We start from the raw sequence: 22,786 nt of genomic DNA, 5'->3' as shown, positions 1-22,786 counted from the left end.
CATGTGACCAGTAATTGCTAGGTTACTGGTCACATGGTGATGATGTCACTAAGGTCCTAGATCACAGTTAAAGTACACAGACAGCTTGACTCCCGGGGCAGTAGCTAGCAGGGCTCAAGAGGCAGCTGCCTTGGGCCCCCCAGGAGCAACTGGGCCCAGGGCAGCTGCCCCTTTTGCCCCTTGGTAAAGACGGCCCTGCACAGCATCTTGCAGCGGCATGCTATTCCATCCGGTTTGCGTTTAGTTGGACCATCATTTATTTTTCAACAGGACAATGACCCCAAACACACCTCCAGGCTGTGTAAGGGCTATTTGACCATGAAGGAGAGTGATGGGGTGCTGCGCCAGATGACCTGGCCTCCACAGTCACCAGACCTGAACCCAATCGAGATGGTTTGGGGTGAGCTGGACCGCAGAGAGAAGGCAAAAGGGCCAACAAGTGCTAAGCATCTCTGGGAACTCCTTCAAGACTGTTGGAAGACCCTTTAAGGTGACTACATCTTGAAGCTCATCAAGAGAATGCCAAGAGTGTGCAAAGCAGTAATCAAAGCAAAAGGTGGCTACTTTGAAGAACCTAGAATATGACATATTTTCAGTTGTTTCACACTTTTTTGTTATGTATATAATTCCACATGTGTTAATTCATAGTTTTGATGCCTTCAGTGTGAATCTACAATTTTCATAGTCATGAAAATAAAGAAAACTCTTTGAATGAGAAGGTGTGTCCAAACTTTTGGTCTGTACTGTATATACACAGTGGATATAAAAAGTCTACACACCCCTGTTAAAATGTCAGGTTTCTGTGATGTAAAAAAATTTGACAAAGATAAATAATTTTAGAACTTTTTCCACCTTTAATGTGACCTATAAACTGTACCACTCAATTGAAAAACAAACTGAAATCTTTTAGGTGGAGTGAAGAAAAAAATAAGAAAAAATAATGTGGTTGCATACGTGTGCACACCCTCTTATAACTGAGGATGTAGCTGTGTTCAGAATTAAGCAATCACATTCAAAATCATGTTAAATTGGAGTCAGCATACACCTGCCATCATTTAAAGTAACTCTGATTAACCCCAAATAAAGTTCAGCTGCTCTAGTTGGTCTCTCCAGGAGAAGGGTACAAAATAATTTCCAAGGCATTAGATATACCATGGAACACAGTGAAGACAGTCATCATCAAGTAGAGAAAATATGGCACAACAGTGACATTACCAAGAACTGGACGACCCTCCAAAATTTATGAAAAGACGAGAAGAAAACTGGTCTGGAAGGCTACCAAGAGGCCTACAGCAACATTAAAGGAGCTGCAGGAATATCTGGCAAGTACTGGCTGTGTGGTACATGTGACAACAATCTCCCGTATTCTTCAAATGTCTGGGCTATGGGGTTAGTGGCAAGATGAAAGCCTTTTCTTACGAGAAAAAAACATCCAAGCCAGGCTAAATTTTGCAAAAACACATCTGAAGTCTCCCAAAAGCATGTGGGAAAAGGTGTTATGGTCTGATGAAACCAAGGTTGAGCTTTTTGGCCATAATTCCAAAAGATATGTTTGGCCCAAAAACAACACTGCACATCACCAAAAGAACACCATACTCACAGTGAAGCATGGCGGTGGCAGCATCATGCTTTGGAGCTGTTTTTCGTCAGCTGGAACTGGGGCATTAGTTAAGCAAGAGGGAATTATGAACAGTTCCAAACACCAGTAAATATTGGCACAAAACCTTCAGGCTTCTGCTAGAAAGCTGAACATGAAGAGGAACTTCATCTTTCAGCATGACAACGACCCAAAGCATACATCCAAATCAACAAAGAAATGGCTTCACCAGAAGAAGATTGAAGTTTTATTATTATTATTTATTTTATTTTTATATTTTTTCTTCCCTCTACCTAAAATATTTCAGTTTGTTTTTTAATTGAGTTGTACAGTTTATAGGTCACATTAACGGTGGAAAAAGTTCTGAAATGATTTATCTTTGTCTCATCTTTTTAAATCACAGAAACCTGACATTTTAACAAAGGTGTGCAGACTTTTTATATCCACTGTATATCTGTGCCTGATTGTGCCCCCAGTATAAAGTATAGTATAGTAGTATCATCAGATCCATTACAAAAAATCTCACCTCATCCACTCTCATGCTATGGAACACTTGCTTCTCACTGGAGGCAGGAGGACCTGTGGTCCCATCATGATGATGTTACATCATGTGACATCACCATGCTTGGAGTGTCAGGTCCTCAAGCCTGTCGTGAGGAGCGGGTGTCCCCGCATGTGCAAGTGGATGAGGTATTTTTTTTATTTCTTTTTTAATTGCTTTTAGTATACCCCTTATTTAATGGCCGTCAGATGGGTTGTCTAAACTGCCATTAAAAACGGTCCCATTTATTTCAATGGGATCCGTCTGGTTGTGAGGATGGCCAAAATAGAACATGTCATATTTCTTATAGCCTATATTTACTGGCTATTAAAAAAGAATCCATGTAAATAGCACTATTGACTTCAATTTGTCTCTAAAAACGGCCAGCTGTTTTTCACTTTCATGTGAATGTAGCCTTCTCTTAGCTACATTGGACTGACCCTGCTGTCTTCTGGGAGTTTTTAGATATACCAGAACAGGGTTGAAAAATCCATGTCTGTGCTTTGGATCCTGTTACAGGTAAGCATGTATATAAGGCTGTATTCCCATCTGTAGTTAAAAACTTTTTCTGTTTAGCATTAGGAGCCAAAAACCTAATTCATGCTATGGTATGATAGCTTTGTCAAATGATAGCAACAATGGACCTGATGAATCCCATTGAGTTACAATGGGGTCCCACAGGATCCCTTATGGTGCCTGTAATTTTACCAGAAAATAGAACATTACTTGCTGTGCTACTTTTTCTGCCAAATTTGGAATGGAATCTGCAATAGATTCTGAATACAGTGTCTGACACAAATATGAGCAGAACCTTAAAGGGAATCTGTCACCAGCAAATTTACGGTTAAACCAGGAACAATGACTTGTAGGGCTAACTCAGCTGAATGTAATGCTAACTTACACATTGCAATCCATTGCTTCATTCTGGAGAAAAAGTATTTTTAATCTGTATGCAAATGATCAGTTAAGTGCACTGAGGGCAGGTCCAATCCACTCTGTGCACCCTTGCTCCTCCTGCTTCTTCTCCCAGAATCTCCCTCTCCTCCTTGATTGTCATGACCAGGTGACATGACTATGCAGGAACCAGGGGCGTAACTAGAACTGACTGGGCCCCACAGCACTGACTGGGCCCCCTTAGGGTCCATTCAGACATCCGCAAGTGTTTTGCGGTCCACAAAATGCGGATACGCAAAACACGGATACTAGCCGTGTGCGTTTCGCATTTTGATAGTTCCCTATGATAGAAATGCCTATTCTTGTCCACAACTGCAGACTAGAATAGGACATGTTCCATCTTATTTTGCAGGGGCCGCGGAATGGCACTACGGATGCGGGCAGCACACGGTGTGCTGTCCGCATCTTTTGCGGCCCTATTGAAATGAATGGGTTTGCACCTGTTCTGCAAAATTGTGGAACGGATGCGAACCCAGAACAACGGACGTGTGAATGGACCCTTACTTAAAATAAAACCTTTGAAAAAACCTATTTGTCTTTGTATCACCAACTTTTTGTTAGATTTCTGCCTAAAGAGCTGAAGCTTTTTTTCAGGTGGATGAATTGTAGTTTTATTGGTACCCTTTTTGAATTAAAATTATTTATAATTTTTGATAGTGAAGACATTTGTGGACATGTTTACCTATATTTAAAACACTGTGAAAGGGGGTGATTGGAACTTTCTGACAGAAATATATTGGCAAGTCTCAGCTTTTAATATCTGCATTTATGACTAGCCAGTATAGTCAGTGGCATATCCGTGTGGTGCATTTTTTCTGTGATTTATGATTATATTTTCATCCGCACAATGCTCCGTTTTGTGTAGGATGCCTTTGTGGTGCATGTGGACCGCGCCGACATCCTCCACCGTATGCAAAATATTTTTTGCTGGGGATAGTCGTTTGCTGCGGTCCACATGCGGTGGGGCTGCTCCCCCAATGAAAAACACGCTACAGTGTTAGGGGTTGAGCAGCTCCCCTGGATTTGCCACTATATTTCTGTGTTTTTGTCTTGTTTTATATGTAATGTACGTGCCTTTACCTGGCATTCAAACACTCTCCTTTGCACCTGGTAGCCTCCATCACATGGTCTGATATGGGTGTGGCTTACAGTCTGGCTTTGTTCACATTGCACTAGTTGTCCTGCTAGGTGGTTGTGTGGAAGCCTGGCTGTGAGCTGGATTACATCACCTTCAGACTGTGTTCACACCATAGGTAGCGTAGTGGTAGGACCCCTTGCCATGCTGAGAACCGTGACGTGGTGCTTGTTGGGCTCCGATATCTTCCTGACAGGAATATATTGGCAAAAGTCTCAGCTTTTAATATCTGCATTTATGACTAGCCAGTATAGTCAGTGGCATATCCGTGTGGTGCATTTTTTCTGTGATTTATGATTATATTCTCATCCGCACAATGCTCCGTTTTGTGTAGGATGCCTTTGTGGTGCATGTGGACCGCGCCGACATCCTCCACCGTATGCAAAATATTTTTTGCTGGGGATAGTCGTTTGCTGCGGTCCACATGCGGTGGGGCTGCTCCCCCAATGAAAAACACGCTACAGTGTTAGGGGTTGAGCAGCTCCCCCAGATTTGCCACTATATTTCTGTGTTTTTGTGGTGATTGGAACTTTCATCCCAACCTCTGCCCACGCCTTCCTCTGCCAGCCTCCTGTACTATAGCATGCGGTAAATGGCAGCCTCCCCTCTCTGCCTCCGCTGCTCTGCCATGTACTAGTGCTTATTATGACACACATATGCATGCACCTGATGCCAGCCCAGAACCATCCTGGCATCACATTTGTGTATATGTAACTTAAAAGAGTGCCATAATAAGCACTAGTAGATGGTGCAACAGCAAGCAGAGAGGGGAGGTTGCCACGTACCTAATGCTATAGTACAGGAGGCTGGCAGAGGAAGCGTGGGCAGAGGTTGTGATCTGGCTACCTGGCAGCTACATGCTGAAGGCTTCAGCATGCAGCTGCCAGATGGCAATCCCAGCATCTGCCAGCCTCCTGTACTATAACAGAAGCAGATGAATGCATTTTATTATATAGGAGGCTGGTGGGACTGGGGTATGCAGCCTGTGGCAGCTACATGCTGCAGCCTGCCATGGCTTTACACTCAGAACTTTGCCTGCTGCTGTACCTGGTCTTACCTCCTCTTCTCTCCCAGTCTGTGAACTTGACAGACTGGGAGAGAAGGAAAGGGTTAACTACTTTGACTCTGCCCTGCCCTCCTCTTTCATCATGCCCAGAGAGGCCCCAGAACCACTGTGCACTAGTGCAGCTGCAGTGGCAGCAGGCAAGGGGGGAGGGGGGTTTGGGCAGGGGGGCCCAGGCACATACGTGAAAAAATGAGTGCTGTGCATGCTTATTGTGCCTCCCTTCTCCCTCTGCCATGATGCGCTGCTTCTCCCAGCCTCCCCGCCCCTTGAGGAGGACTTCATTTGGGGGCGGGCTGCCACTGTGATGCCTGAAGAGATTAATTTGCATAGCGTGCTGCCGACTTGTTCTCTGGCAGGTGTCACGCTATGCAGGCAGAAGAGGCAGCGAGTCAGCAGATAAACATGGATGGCCCCGAAGCAGCCGCTTCCCCTGCTTCCCTGGTAGTTACGCCACTGGCAGGAACATAGCCTTGTAAATCAAAAAAGGGGGTGATAGTCTGGCAGAAGAAGCAGGAGGAGGAAAGGTGACTATCGGTGCACTTAAATGCTCATTTGTATATGGACTAAAAGTACAGAAACGTATCATTACACTCAGCTGCTAGTCTCAGCACCTGTAGCCTGCCTGGTTTAACAGAGAATTTACTGGTGACAGGTTCACTGAAAAAAAAATAAAAAATCATTAGATTTACAGCAAAATTACATTTTTACATTGTTATTTTTGTTTTAGTTGATTTTGTAGTTGAAGGTTAAAAAAATCATAGAAAAACGATACAAAACATTCTGCACGATATGATAGTAGATATGCGGATGTGCATGGCTACCTTTATAATGTCATGGAAAATAATGCACTAAAACAATAACTGCAAGCATTATATATAGACTAAGCCCTCACTCTTATGATAAAATCTGAGACTCTTAGCCAACTTACTTTGATCAAAACACATCTGTGCCCGCCTACCAGCGCCAAGGTAGTCTCAGTCAGGCAGTTCCTACTGTAAACCTACTTATGCCGTTATGCATCTATGTTCAGAAGAGCAGACCCTGCACTTATAGTGTCTTGCTCCTAGTTGGAGGTTAGGGTTATTTTTTAGCTTTCTATGTTTATATGGATCCAAAAATATTAGTAGTAGGTTTTTATTTTTACAATTTGTTCACATTTGTATCATGACTTCCCCTCACATCAGAAGCAATGATGCTGATTTAGATTTCAGTTATAATTTATGCAGTTTTCTGGCATGAATTAGAGTAAATGTATTGGGCTATGGTGGCCCCCTTCTTCCTATAAGATCCCCCCGCTTTCAAAGAAAGTATCAAGAGTGGTGTAAAAACTCAAAAAGTTGCAAATTTTTGTGCAAAATGCAGTTTGCGCAAAAATCTTTTGTACATTAAAAAATTGAAGAATACATTTAGTAAATGACCCCCATAGGTTTGAAATTAATTTTAAAAAGTTCAAACTTATTGATGAATTTGTTCTTTAAAATTTTTTTCTTGATACAGTGGACTCGATTTATGAAAATGTCCTCATTGCTCACAGCAGCCTATCCAGTGCAGTTTAAGAAATAAATGAATGCGAGCTGTGATTGGCTGCTATGATCACCCAAACTAGTTTCCTGTTCTTCCATTCATGGGGCTAAACTATGACCTGGGTTTATGGCATTCAAAGTAGAAAAGCAGGGCAGAAACCGTAGCTGTTTCTGCCATGGAATACTTGGCGGATTCTGCCTGGCAAAATCCACCATATGAACATACCTTTAGACAGTTTTGATAAATGAGGCCCTATAATTTGTATAACAATTATAAAGCCCTGTTGTAAGCCCAGTGAATATACATTATGAACTTGAAGATTCAATTTGGTGACCTTAGGAACCCATCTTGGCTTTTAGAGCAGCTTTTGAGTTTCTGATCTTACACTTTGATTTTCTTCTATCACCCTTCAAATTAGTGTCAGACTTGGCTGTCAGTTTTGTCACAGAGATTGACAGTAAAAAAAATACGCCTGATTTATTCATCTATAGTTCTTAATATCTTACGACAGAATCAATGGCTGTGATAGTTGGTCAAGGTTGGAGATAATCTGACTAAACCTCTTTTTTCAATGGAAAAGTTAATATCTGATAATCCTGAAAGCCTTGGAAATTGCCTACAATAGGACTTGACATTATTGATTACTCCTGTGAATTTTGCTACAGAAGGTCAGAGATGACTGAGTTAAACTTATCAGCATTTTGTTACACAGTACAAGACGTAAAACAATTCCTTGCTTGGGTTACCGCTGAAAGACGAGACACATGCATCAATGCAAAGGAATCAATTGCAACTTCTACACTAAAATTGTGACAGGAAAACCTGGGCATTGCATACTCTCCATATAATTCAGAGATATCAGATGTAGCAAATGTTAAACTGACCCAAATACAGTTTTTATCAAGATTTTTTTTGTTTAAAACAACAAAAGCATCAAGGAAAGAAAACTCCCCTTCTCCAACCACACCTCTGGTCTAATATACATACATTTGCATCTCAATAAATTAGAATAACATCAAAAAGTTAATTTATTTCAAAAAGTGAAACTAGTATATTATATAGATTTATTACCCATAGTGATCTATTTCAAGTGTTTATTTATTTTCATGTTGATTATGGCTTATAGCTAATAAAAACCCAAAAGTCTGAATATTATATTATATCAGAATATTATATAAGATCAATAAAAAAAATGATTTTTAATACAGAAATGTTGGCCTATTGAAAAGTATGTACAGTATATGCACTCAATACTTGGTCTGGGCTCCTTTTGCATGAATCAATGCAGTGTGGCATGGAGACTATCAGCCTGTGGCACTGCTGAGGTGTTATGGAAGCCTAGGTTGCTTTGAAAGTGGCCTTCAGCTCATCTGCATTGTAAGGTCTAGGTGTCTCGTCTTCCTCTTGACAATGCCCTATAGATTCTCTATGAGGTTTAGGTTAGGCCAGTTTGTTGGCCAATCAAGCACAGGGATACCGTGGTTATTAAGCTCCATAAAGCTTGTCAGCAGAGAGAAACATGGAGTGCTCTAAAATTTCCTTGTAGATGGCTGTGCTGACTTTGGACTTGATATAACACAGTGGACCAACACCAGGAGATGACACGGCTCCTCAAACCAACACTGACTGTGGAAACTTTACACTGGACCTTGGATTGTGTGCCTCTCCACTCTACCCTAAACTCTGGGACCTTGATTTTCAAATGAAATGCTAAATTTACCTTTATCTCAAAACAGGACTTTGGAACATTGAGCAATTTACCTTAACCCAGGTAAGACACTTCTGATATTGACTCTGGGTCATGAGTGGCTTTAGCCGCAGTCCACTCCTTATGAATCTCCCCCTAACTCTTGAATGGCCTTTTCTTGACAATCCTTTCAAGGCTGCAATTATTCCTGTTGCTTGTGCACCATTTTCTAACACACTTTTTCCTTCTACTCAACTTTCCATTAATATGCTTGGATACAGCACTCTGTGAGCAGCCAGCTTCTTTATCAATGAACTTTTGTGGCTTACCCTCCTTATGGTGGGTGTCAGTGACTGTGTTCTGGACAGCTGTCAAGTCAGCAGTCTTCCCCATGATCATGTAGCCTAGTGAACAAGAGTGAGGGGCTTTTTAAAGGCTTAGGAAACCCTTGCAGGTGTTTTGTGTTGGTTAGCTAATTATAGTGTGACATCATAAGTCTACAATATTGAATATTCAAATTTTGGAGATACTGACTTTTGAGTGATCATTCATTAGCGGTAAGCCATAATCATCAACATATTAAATCACTCTATGTGTAATTAATCTATATAATATGAGTTTAACTTTTTGAATTGAATTGCTGAAATAAATTAACTTTTCTAATTTATTGAGATGCCCCTGTATTACAATGCAATATGAGGTTTAAAAGAGTTTTCTGGTTGTACAAAAAACTAAAATAAATAACACCAGCATTCAACTTCACTGCAATATACAGTATGTCAGATGACAACCACTTTAATCATGCAATGATACAAAACCTCAGTGTACTGTATCCAATATACGGTGTGAGATAAACAAGGAGACATCATAAAGGGTGTTGCTGGGGTCATTTATAGGCTTTTGGAATATAATGGGGTTCAAGTGGATTTGAAGACATGTTCTTTTTAAGTCTTGACAGGATGTGAAGTGCAAGATGCCCTGGAAGTGAAGGCTTCAAAAGAAAATCATTTCAGATGAGCTGCAGTTTGTGTAATGTCAAGCATGTTAATCCAGTATAATGTAAATCTCAGCAGATTTGCAGAAAGGCCAGATTCTGTTAGCCATCATTTCTGAATGACATTTCAACACCATAAAACGTGTCCATCCTAAGTAGATGAGTTTCTAAAAATGTTCAGAAAGTACAGATGGTTGCTGATACTCAATTTATTTTTTCATTATCATAGGTTTTACTTGTCTGGCAGGCAGAATCAAAAACTAATTATTTTGTTCCTTGGGTATCTGTCTTAATCAGCTTAGCCTGCCTGCTCTGCTGGTCTATCACTGACTGTTTTTCTGCATGGTAAACCTCATGATTCTCATTCATCATGCCTGAACTACACTGCACTTCAGATAAGTCACATACACTAGAACTTTTCTATTTGTATTTTTGTTGTTTGAGCTGCATTGTTACAGGTCTTAGACAGCTTTATTTCCAATGCGTTTGACTTTACGCACATACATTTTATAGCCCAGCGGGCATCCTATTCACAGACCCATTTCTCTTACAACCTTAGTTCCTGATCTGCTAAGAACATTTTTAATGTTCTCAAGTAAAACAGAGTTCAGAGTGTTTTACACTATGTGGGTTTTATACGTTTAGTATCGTGTAGATTTTTTCATGTAACAGGTTATTCCTGTAAGTTGAAGTTATCCCCTAACTGTTAGATCAATGGAGATGGGGTACAACTGGGGCTGCCACCGATCATGGGCTGCATGTCCCCCTGAAATAAACTAAGTGCCAGGTGGAGCATGTGCTCTGACCCTCCTTTCATTCCTATGGGAGAAATATTATTATTTTACTCACTTATATTTTTAGGCTAGTGCTGTACTCTGCTATCTCTGGCTTTTTTATAGAGATGAATGAAGTGTGCATGCTTGACCTGCTACTCCATTAATTTCAGTCCCCACTCTCGTGATTGGTGGGAGTCCCCCCACTGATCTAATAGTTATCTCCTATACAGTGGATAGAGGATAAATTCGAATTACCAGAAAACCAATGAGTCTTTAAAAAGAAAAGTGCCATCAGAAAATGACTTGCTGTTTAAAACAAGTTTCTGTATTTTTGAGGATCTTCTTTTCTTGTTATTAATAATATAAAAAAATATTTTTGACACTGACCACTGAGCCTCATAACAGACTGATACTTCTTGTTCTGTAGCGATTGGTTCTCAACAGTCCTCTCATTATCATGTCATTACAATAAAAGACAACACCTACTGTATATATACATATCACACAATCCACCATGCACAAAAGGTGACGGACACATCTCATCTCTTGCTTCTTCCTGCACAGTCACCTCTGGACTGGTCACAGAGCATGCCCACAGCACACTCCTATGGAAGTCAATGAGCATCTTTAGTCTACATGTTCTCATATAATTATCTAAATGTCTGCAATGATACAAATGGGGGTCGTAGGAGATAGTAATTATTAAAAAACAACACTTTTGTCCATGGTCTGTGTCTGGTTTTTATGTTCGGCTCCATTTAAATGACAGAGCTGACAGCATGTGTAGTAACATTACATTATATTTCAAGGAAACTCACTGAATGCCCAGCTGTTTCTGTATTCCCATTCACTTAGAGGAAATTGTTGGGGATGCAACAGCATGTACCATATACAGTATTGTGTATTAATATCACTTGACCAGTAGATGGCACTGTATGTTAAGGTTACCAGTAGTGTATATCTGTAAACAATTTGGTTCTCTCTCTCTCTCTCTCTCTCTCTCTTTATACCAAGATGGCTGCTGTTACAGTTTTCTGAAAAGTAAACCAAGTTCTGCCTCATCACAAGCTACTAGTGTCTTCTCTAACCCACAACCAACAGGTTATGTGCCCAGCTCTAGACACTAGAAAAAGAAAAACTACAAGCAAGTAAGTGCTGCATCTATGATCCTACCAAATCCTGTGTGAGGAAACAAGAGCTGCATCCAATTCACTGAAGGATGGCAAGTGCTTCAGATATAAGGTTTATAATAGGAAAGCTCAACAATACCAACTAGATGACTTGTGGCAGGTACTAGATACACACAGACCCACTGACAACCCGGAAGAATAGGACAGAAAAATCAACTCATAAAGGTATGTGGACTGGACTGCATTACAAAAACTGCATGAACGTGCAAGCTTAAACAGTAAACTATATCTGCTGCACAAATTGTATAAAATGAGGCTGGAAAAAGGGCAGGAAATGGGTGAACATCTAAAGACTATGCTAGAGATTGTGGACCAACTGGGTGCAATGGGTGAAGAAATGAAAGACAATCATGTAGTAGCATTTCTGCTATGCAGCCTTCCAGAATCATACAGTGCCCTTATAAATGCTCTAGAAACTAGACCCGAAACTGAACTGATGCTAGAATATGTTAAGGGAAAAATTCATTGATGAATACAGCAGAAGAAAGGAAAATCTGCATAGTGAAGAGAACGAGAGATCAGAGACAGCTCTGCAGGTGCATGAAGGCATAAGACAAAGCAAAGAAACCAGGGTATGTTTTCACTGCAAAAAGGCCGGTCATCTGAAAAAGAACTGTTCAATCTGGAAAGCTGAGCAGCGAAAGCGGGAGCTACCTACAAGGGAAAGAGCTAAAGTGGTCATGAAAGAAAATGAAAGTGCATCATAGAGTGGTACTTTTAACGTGACTCAGAATAATACCTCACACGGATGGTACATTGATTCAGGGGCAACAAGTCACATGACAAGCGATGAGACATTCTTCACAGAAATAGATTTTAGTGTAAAAGACAAAGTCTTCCTAGCAAATGGCTGCATGTTGGAGGTAACTGGGAGTTTGCTCAGACCTTGTGTGCCAGTAATTTGCCAACTGGCTCCTGGTATTGCCCATACGGCACAGGTAGGTTTAGCGTTAGGTCCCGAGCTACTTAAGAAACCTTGGCGCGGTGCTTGGGCTGAGACATGTCCTCCACAGTAGGATATGATGGCTGATCTCTCAATTTTACAGCAGTATAAGGGTTTAGTACGACCACAGAGTGCACCTGTCTTTGTATAAGTTATTGTTATTTTGTTTGAACATTACTCACTACCTAGGAATTCAAATAGAGCGGGAAGAGGATGGAAGCTATCTTCTTAACCAAAGTCAGAAAATTACAGAAATATTAGAACAGTTTCATATACAAGATGCAAAGGAAGCAAGAACACCAATGGAAACAGATTAAACAAAAAACAATGGAACAGAAAACTTGTTAGCTAACAATGATTATTACCGCAGGGCAATTGGAAAATTGCAATACATCGCCACCATGACAAGATCAGACATCGCCGTAGCAGTGGGAATACTTTGCAGGAAAGTCGCAATACTGTGTCAATGCGACTGGAACGCAGTAAAGAGGGTAATGCAGTACCTAAAGGGAACTAATCGGATGAAGCTGCGACTTCCAGCATCGTCAAACCCAAAACTGATTGGATATGTGGACGCCGATTGGGCTGGAGAAGCCACTGACCGCAAATCTACAAGTGGTTACATCTTCTAGTATGGACATGGAACAATAAGCTGGTCTAGTCAGAAACAAGTGACTGTTGCACTCTCTTCAACTGAAGCGGAATACATAGCAGCAGCACATGCATGTCAAGAAGCCATTTGGATTCGTCAACTTCTACTAGACATGGGACTGAATATGTCACAACCCACACCCATCTTTGAAGACAATCAGGGATGCATTAAGCTTACACACTCTGAGAAGATTAACCCAAGAACCAAGCACATTGATGTAAAATATCATCTGCTCAGGGATATGCAAGAACAAGGAGTTATCGACATCCAGTACTGTCCATCAGAGGAGATGGACGCACTCACGAAACCTTTTCAAGGGAACCTCATTGTTTTCTACAAAAGAGACTAAATATTGTATAATTATGCACATGCCGTGGAGAAGGGTGTTAGGGATGCAACAGCATGTATCATATACAGTATTGTGTATTAATATCACTTGACCAGTAGATGGCACTGTATGTTCAGTTTACCAGTTGTGTATAGCTGTAAAACTTGTTGGTTCTCCCTCTCTCTCTTTATACCAAGATGGCTGCTGTTACAGTTTGCTGAAATGTCTTGTATGTTTGGAACTTAATCCACACAAGTAAACCAAGCTACTAGTGTCTTCTCTAACCCACAACCAACAGAAATGGCATGTTTGGTCACCTTCCTGCAGCAATCATTTATTTCCAATTATCTTCCTTGGGATTGCTGGCGGGTTAGAATTCAGTCTAAAACTTTTATGACAGCAGCTATTCATATGACATACATTTGTATAGCTAAAAAAAAATCAGGCTTCCAATTGTCCACATCCGGCCTGCACTCATATGCTGTAACAATCTCATCCGTGTGAACTCTAATATGAAAGTATTCAATGCAAGTTAATGACAATTTTTTTCAATTGACAGACCAAAGAACTGAAGCATAAAAGTTAAACATTTTAAAACCTGACATAAGCAAACCAAAATTTATACAATATAGCAGAAAATCAAAAGTAGTTCAGACGTGACAGTCAATAATTATTTGCAAAGTGAAAAGAAACACTGTACTATGTGTTAGCTGTATTGTCAAGGGCGTATGTTATACTGCATTTCGTCCAGTGATGTAACAAGTAACTATGGGGCTCTATGGTAAAACTGTCTCCTTCAGGAAAACATGATAGACATTTGATTATTTTGATTTACAATTAGAGATGAGAAAATTTCTTAAACATTTGATTTAGCTACTTCACCGAATTTTACAAAAAAATTCTCTTTGTGATGAATTGCTTCATCACAAAGCGCATTTCTTTGTAAGTAATGGGTGCAATGACAGGGAATGGTGATTAAAACGCCCCCACTCAGATTCCACGTTAATCACTGACCGCGGCATTTGAGATAAATATTAACGTATTTCAGGGGTTTATCAGTTTTAAAAAAATATTAAATTGTACTGACCTTATCCATTTGAGCATGAAGAGGCCGCCGCAACCATTTTACTTGAAAATTGTGCAAAATCCCATGCGAAACGTGATGATGATGTCATCACACTGGACTTCATGGGAGCTAGATCCGCCTCCCTTCAGGTGCACTGGGTGGGGTTGTTGGTATAAATTACACCCACTCCTTGTGTTCCGTGCTGGTTATAGCTTCTATCTGGCTCTGTGGAAGTAAGGAAGGTAGGATTGTCTTTTCCTGCTCAGAAAAGATAAGTTGGTTATTGTTTTCTTGTTGTTTGCTGTCTAGGCTGTTAGAGAGACGCCTGTCCCCTCCAGGTTCTGAGGGAGCATGCTGGCTCTATTCCCCTTCACCATCTTAGGGATTTTAGGGTATTTGCTGCCCAGGCATGAGGACACATTATTCCCACCTTAAGGGTCTGAATGTGGGCATAGCAGTGTAGGGAGAGCTGGTAGGGAAGTGTCAGGAGGTGACCCTGATTCCCAGCTTCTTGCCTAGATACTTGTTTGTTTATTTTTCTGTGTATCTGATGTCCTGTCCGCCGTGACATTCGGGCCCATCTACCAGACGCCAAGGTAGCTTCTTATCAGATGTGACCTACTCTAACATGGAGTGTCCAGCTCCATTGTTACTCTGATTAAGTACTAGGGGGTGGGGTGCTATTAATCAGCCTCTGGTGCTTTTAATCAGAGAAACAATGGAGCTGGACACTCCATGTTAGAGTAGGTCCCATCTGATAAGAAGCTACCTTGACGTCTGGTAGATAGGCCCGACATATTTTTGATCAATTATATGTGCTAAGAGCTTCTTCCCTGCTTAACAGTAAGTATTGGAGTCATGTATTTGACCCTGTTTACACAACCACCTGTTCACTCAGTCTGAGTGCATTCAGTAGTGTGCTGCTGCTTTTTTTGTTTTTCTACATTGTTGCCTGGTGGCTTGCACCTGCGAATGTCTCTGGAGGTGCTGTCCCGCTTTTCTGTATGTGTGTATATATATATATATTTCTTTGTTGTAGAGAGCAGTACCAAAGTGTTTTCTCAGTACTATCCATAAATTTGGTAGTAGCGCCAGTGTGAAAGCTAGCTTTTTTAATTTTTATTATTTTGGTCACCATTTTTTCCTCCCGTGCTTTTCCTCCTTTTATGGTTCTCCCAGTAATTTCTCCCACTCTCCATTCATTTCTCTACACTTGCTTTCCATTGTCCAAATTACTGCATATTGGAGTGAAGAAGGGTCCAGTAAGATCTGCTACCCTGGTAGTTATACTTGATATCACTTGAATAGTCCGCAGTTTCCACAGTGCTAAACTGCTGACAGCACTAGCTAAAATATACATTTTTGTAGAAATGTTATCAGGAGTAGTAAGAATATGAACTTTTATTCTTACATGTTCTGCTCCTAAAGGTTCCCAGGACAAGGATTCACTGTGAAGGGTTCTGTGCATTAAGCTGGTTCACAGCATCTCCCTCTGCCATGAGTGACAGCATTAGTATCCAACCAGAAGACCACTACAGCTCAGAGCATAGGAGAAGGGCTGTAAAGAGGCTCAATGCAGAGGACAAAGGGCACTTCACAGCGAAGACCCATGCTGGGCACTTAAGAGGGCAGAGATTTTCAGAATAAAACTTTTTTATTCTCACTACTTCTAATAATAATAATAACCTAATAAAACCTGAAACAGTTTTTTTCATAAAAACATTCATGTAGTCTTTTTGTTGCTGTTGAATTTGTTGTTCCTCCATGTAATCTATTTACTCATCATTAACTTGTATATTTTTCCAGTACCTTGCCCTTTAAGGGCATCTGTCAGATTTGTACCTATGAAACTGGCTGACCTGTTCCATTTGTGCTTGGGAGCTAAAGGCTTCTGCTTTGGTCCTATATTTATATGTGCATGCATTACTGAGAAAAATAAAGTTTTAATATATGCAAAGTGCCTCTAGGAGCAATAGGGGCGTTGCCTTTACACCTATGAGGGTCACAGAGAAAGTAGAGCCTTTAGGTGTAAAGAGAATGCCTCCATTACTCCTAGAGGCTCATTTGCATATATTAAAACATCATTTTTCTCAGCAATGAGGGCACATATAAACATGGGACCAACACAGATGCCTTCAGCTGCCAAGTGAACATACAATAGGTCAGCCAGTTACATACTTATAAATCTGCTGACAGATGCCCTTTAAGACAAAACTCTATGATTTGCATAATACTTCACTACCTATCTTCTTTAAGGGTACCTGCACACATAATGGAATATGTGCAGTTTTTCTGCAGTTGTTGTACAGTACCAGCAAAGTGTATGAGATTAAACACCTCATATACACTTTGCAGAAGTCTTCCGTGTAGAAGTCCACAGCACATCAATTATGTTTGCAGTTTTAGTTGCAGATTTTTACCCTTTTCTAATGAAGGATGAGATCTGCTCCAAAACCACATCAAATCTACACCAAAAACCGCTGTGAGAAATTGCGTTCTTTGGTGTGGTTTGATTGCAGAAATCAATACTGAAATTTGAGCAGATCCTTTGCATGTTGTACCCTTATACTTGTCACACCAGACAGATGAAGAATATATTTGCTGAGAAATGTATAGGCTTAGGAAGCTACTGTGGATGATGCAAAGATAGATTCACACATCACTTGGTTATTACGCTTGAAAAGGTTCAGTCAAGTATGGCCCAGCCATACGCCGATACACTTACATATCCCCGCCTACTCCTATAGTATAGTTAACTGTGCTTCTAAATAGAATAGAGGCAAAGGTATATTGGCCAAGCACAAAATATTTTTTTTGTCTGTCTGGATATTAGTCAGTTATAAACACTTTCTTTACATCGACAGAATTTCCCTGTGTGTGTATCCTCTATTATAATATAATTATGTACCTATACATCATCAGTTTTAAGGGGATGTATGGAGAGAGCTTAGATCTGAGCTCGTTCAATACATGGTGGGTGCTGGCTGTATGCTACCCATTGCTTTAACCTGTTCGGATGGGTCAAGGATTTGAACCTATTCGACAGGAAATTAAAATGGAAAAAGTTATTCTCCAACCACGATAAGCGTCAATGTGCTGAGCTGGGTTTGGAAGTGTCAGAGTTGGCGGATATGAGGAATTTGGTGGACCTCCTTCAGGATAGAGCGCATACCCCTGGCAAGGGGCCTTTTACCACACTTATAAATCTCACCTCAATCCTCCGATTAGTGACAGTACACCCATGGACGTCTTTTTAAAAGTGGTTACAGATTAACTAATATCGTTGGAGGGGAGACTATACAGGAATAATAATCTCACAAGGGATGAGTTAAATGGTCTGCTGCCACTTGTGAAGAACACGTACATTATTATAAAGGCAGCAGACAAGGGGGCAATATAGTGGTCCTGGGGTGTGATCAGTACCTCAGTATGTGCCTGGATATTCTAAAAGATCGGGATTGTTATGGTATATTGCCTGCTAATCCCATGGGAGAATACCTTAAAGGGGTTTTCTCAACAGGCTATTTGATACTTACCTGGTCCCGGCGCGCCGTCCACTTCCTGGTTTCGGCACTCGGCAGGGGGCGGGCTCCATCTTCATTGATGTCTTCTCCCGGCCGGGCCGCGCGCTGTACTGAACGCGCACGCCGAGTCCGCGCATGCGCCCTGGTGACTTCTTCCTGGCCAGTATAGTATACTTGTCAGGAAGAAGTCACCAGGGCGCATGTGCAAACTCGGCGTGCGCGTTCAGTACAGCGGCCGGCCGGGAGAAGAAAAGAAAAGTCGTCGTGCGCGCGCCCCCGCGATTCCTGGGAGGAGCGGTGGCCGTAACCAGGGGAGACGGAAGACAGGTAAGTATAGGTTTATTTTTTTCTAAGGGGTGGGGATTTGTTAATAAAATATATTTAGAAAAATTATCACTGTTAAATCATTAACAGATTTAACAGTGATCATTAAGATAATGCCCCTTTAAGGATTTGAGGGACATTTTAAAATAGAATAAACAATAAAACTGAGTTCCAGGCGTTGCTACCCACTCACCCCCAGTTGGCTTGCTTTTATCTAGGGGTGTAGTGATTGCTTTGGCCCCACAGGTGTTTCACTGAATTTATGAACACTGGGCTATAAAAATTAAAAATTATTATTTTTTCCAATGAAATGTAGCTTTAGCCCCGTAGTTTGCTGCTTCACAAGGATTTAAAGGACAAAATGCACTACATAGTTTGTTGCACATTTTCTCCTGAATACGGAAATATGCCATATAAGGTCATAAACTGCTGTGTGGGCCCACTACAAGGCTTGGAATGAACAGAGAGCTATTAGGCTTTTGGAGGGCAGATTTAGCTGGAATGCTTTTGGGACACCATGTTGCATTTCCAGAGACCCAGAGGTAACAGTACAGTGAAAACCCCTCAAGTGTGACCCCATTTTGGAAGCAACACACCTCAAGGAGTTTATCTAGGGTTGTAGTGAGCATTTTGACCCCACAGGTGTTTCCCAGAAATTTATGTGCAGCTGTTGTTGAAAAATGAATATTAAAGTTTTTCCACCGATATGACATTTCATTACCCAACATGTTGTGCCCAATTTGTGCCACTGTGAAATATGAGCTAATTATTATACTATGTTTCCTCATTTTATAAACATCCTACATGTGGCCTTAATCTGTTGCCTGGAACTAAGCCAAGGTTCAGGTGTGTAAGAGCACCATGCAAATATGAGGCCTAATTTGGTCATTTATACAGCACTAGTTGACAAATGCAGAGGCTCTGAGGTGAACCCAATAAAATAAACCAACATGAAGTGACCCCATTTTGTAGACTACACCTAGCAAGAACTTTTAGTTTGTGGAAAGTAATACCCCTCATGGTATTCCTCTAGGGGTATAGTGGGGATTTTTTAGTTTGTGAGGTGACACCCTTCATGGTATTCACCTAGGGGTATTGTGAGAATATATAGTGAGGTGACTGAGGGAAACCTGGAAATCCTGCACTGGGGGAGGGGGAATGACAGGTCCCACTACCAACTTACCCACCATTCCATAAAATATAGGCCCCAAAAAACTTTTCAAAAGCCTTAGAAAAAAATAATCTCTCCTATATTCATTCCTCTTACCCAGCTTTGCAAGCAAGTTGAAAGAGACCCTCCCTTTAATACTTCTCCAGTTGCCGACAATATACAGAGTATTGTGGGAATATTTGGGGGTTTGCACTAATGTCATAATTTGTGAGTTATGGCACTGATTAGTTAAATAAATACATCCGGATTCCAAAAAAGTTGGGACACTAAACAAATTGTGAATAAAAACTGAATGCAATGATGTGGAGATGGCAAATGTCAATATTTTATTTGTAATAGAACGTAGATGACAGATCAAACGTTTAATCTGAATAAATGTATCATTTTAAAGGAAAAATATGTTGATTCAAATTTTCACAGTGTCAACAAATCCCCCAAAAGTTGGGACAAGTAGCAATAAGAGGCTTGAAAAAGTAAATTTGAGCATAACGAAGAGCTGGAAGACCAATTAACACTAATTAGGTCAATTGGCAACATAATTGGGTATAAAAAGAGCTTCTCAGAGTGGCAGTGTCTCTCAGAAGCCAAGATGGGTAGAGGATCACCAATTCCCACAATGTTGCACAGAAAGATAGTGGAGCAATATCAGAAATGTGTTACCCAGCGAAAAATTGCAAAGACTTTGCATCTATCATCATCAATTGTGCATAACATCATCCGAAGATTCAGAGAATCTGGAACAATCTCTGTGCGTAAGGGTCAAGGCCGTAAAACCATACTGGATGCCCGTGATCTCCGGGCCCTTAAACGACACTGCACCACAAACAGGAATGCTACTGTAAAGGAAATCACAGAATTGGCTCAGGAATACTTCCAGAAACCATTGTCAGTGATCACAATCCACCGTGCCATCCGCCGTTGCCAGCTGAAACTCTACAGAGCAAAGAAGAAGACATTTCTAAGCAAGATACACAAGCTCAGGTGTTTTCACTGGGCCAGGGATAATTTAAAATGGAGTGTGGCAAAATGGAAGACTGTTCTGTGGACAGACGAGTCACGATTCGAAGTTCTTTTTGGAAATCTGGGACGCCATGTCATCCGGACCAAAGAGGACAAGGACAACCCAAGTTGTTATCAACGCTCAGTTCAGAAGCCTGCATCTCTGATGGTATGGGGTTGCATGAGTGCGTGTTGCATGGGCAGCTTGCATGTCTGGAAAGGCACCATCAATGCAGAAAAATATATTCAGGTTCTAGAACAACATATGCTCCCATCCAGACGTCATCTCTTTCAGGGAAGACCCTGCATTTTTCAACAAGATAATGCCAGACCACATTCTGTATCAATCACAACATCATGGCTGCGTAGGAGAAGGATCCGGGTACTGAAATGGCCAGTCTGCAGTCCAGATCTTTCACCTATAGAGAACATTTGGCGCATCATAAAGAGGAAGGTGCAACAAAGAAGGCCCAAGACGATTGAACAGTTAGAGGCCTGTATTAGACAAGAATGGGAGAGCATTCCTATTTCTAAACTTGAGAAACTGGTCTCCTCGGTCCCCAGACGTCTGTTGAGTGTTGTAAGAAGAAGGGGAGATGCCACACAGTGGTGAAAATGGCCTTGTCCCAACTTTTTGGGGATTTGTTGACACCATGAAATTCTGATTCAACATATTTTCCCCTTAAAATGGTACATTTTCTCAGTTTAAACTTTTGTTCCGTGATTTATGTTCTATTCTGAATAAAATATTAGAAGTTGGCACCTCCACATCATTGCATTCAGTTTTTATTCACGATTTGTATAGTGTCCCAAACTTTTGGGAATCCGGTTTGTAAAATAATGGCCAGTATGTGTGGCAAAAGGGGAGGATATAGAATAAAAAAAAAATCCAAGGAAGTATGATAAATTTTAAAACAGTCTTTAATGCACAGTGGGGTATTTTTTACATTAGTGGATTGTGTCCTTTATAATTCCACGTTTTGCTCACACACAACATCTTTTTTGAGGCCTCCGTTTCTTTTTCACTGGGGGGAAAATTTCTGTGGGGAAAAGCTGGTCAGGAATTATCATGCTGACATCACTGCCAGATGCACTGTCCCCTGCACCCTGGTCAGCAATTTTTCCTGAAATTGCAGGAAGGTATATTGGCAGTATATCTGTACAACACAAAGGCATTGTACAGGGCAACTTGGGTCAGATGGACTGCCAACTTCTTGTACTATACTTTTCCTTTGTGCATGACATTGTATAACTTGATGACCTGATCTGAAAGGTCCACACCGCCCATGAATTTATTACACTCCTATACACAAACAGATTTGTTGGCATGAGTGGTGGACCCACATACAGTGACCATGATGCTGCTGCCATCATGGATTGTGGTTAAAATCAAGATGTCTCTCTTATCCCTTATATTTCACAAACAGCAGATGTTTGCAGCAGACACCCCTGCTCTCTCCTACTCTAATTGATTGCCCCAGCAAAGTTTTGGGGAGGCTCCTCTGATTTTTAAAACTATGTCACAGACTGCAGTGGCTCTAGACAAAAGGGTTTTGAGCAAAGGGACAATATTATAGAAGTTAACTATATATAAGTGACACCCTTTGTCCAGTAGAGGATGTGTAGAGGATGATCTTGCCACTAACACCTGGCAATAGGTGGCATTCTGGGATGTCAATTTTACTGTCCTTCTGCTCATAGATTCAGAAATGGTAGGTATACCCAGTGGCACTCTCACAGATCTTATAGACTTTAATACCATACCGGGCCCTTATTTGGGAGATATTGCCTAAATTTGAGCAAGGGATTCATCTACTCCAATATTTTGCTCAGAGGTATAAAACTTTGAAAAGGTGCTAGAATAATGATTATTAGTGGCCTTATTTTATAGAGTCAAGGGCATAACCCTGGTTTGCACAGACAATTAGGTGGCACTCCATTGAGGATGTATGTATGTGACTGAAATAGTATTTTCTTTCTTGTATCTCCATGGGGTGTTGGCCATTTGCTATGACAGTTCCTTACATATTGTCTCAGGCAGGCCATGTGATTATTATGTATTAAATATAATGTATTTATTCACTTAGCATGCATAAGCTTATTCATTCTCAAAATGCAGAATTCGCGTTAAAACATTTGGTGTCAGAAATGAGCAAATGAATATGTACATTGTTGATATGGTGATATATATAGAGAGAATAGTTTGTTACCGCCACTCCGAATGGAAACCTGGGCATTTTCAGGAATGTAACAATCTGCGGGCCGATTATTAATGGTTGCACGAATTGTACTAATTGGTACAAGCTGTGAGTGGG

Source organism: Bufo gargarizans, chromosome 1, assembly GCF_014858855.1.
Source record: "Bufo gargarizans isolate SCDJY-AF-19 chromosome 1, ASM1485885v1, whole genome shotgun sequence".
NCBI lineage: Eukaryota > Metazoa > Chordata > Amphibia > Anura > Bufonidae > Bufo > Bufo gargarizans.
Note: the sequence above shows the minus strand (reverse complement) of the source record.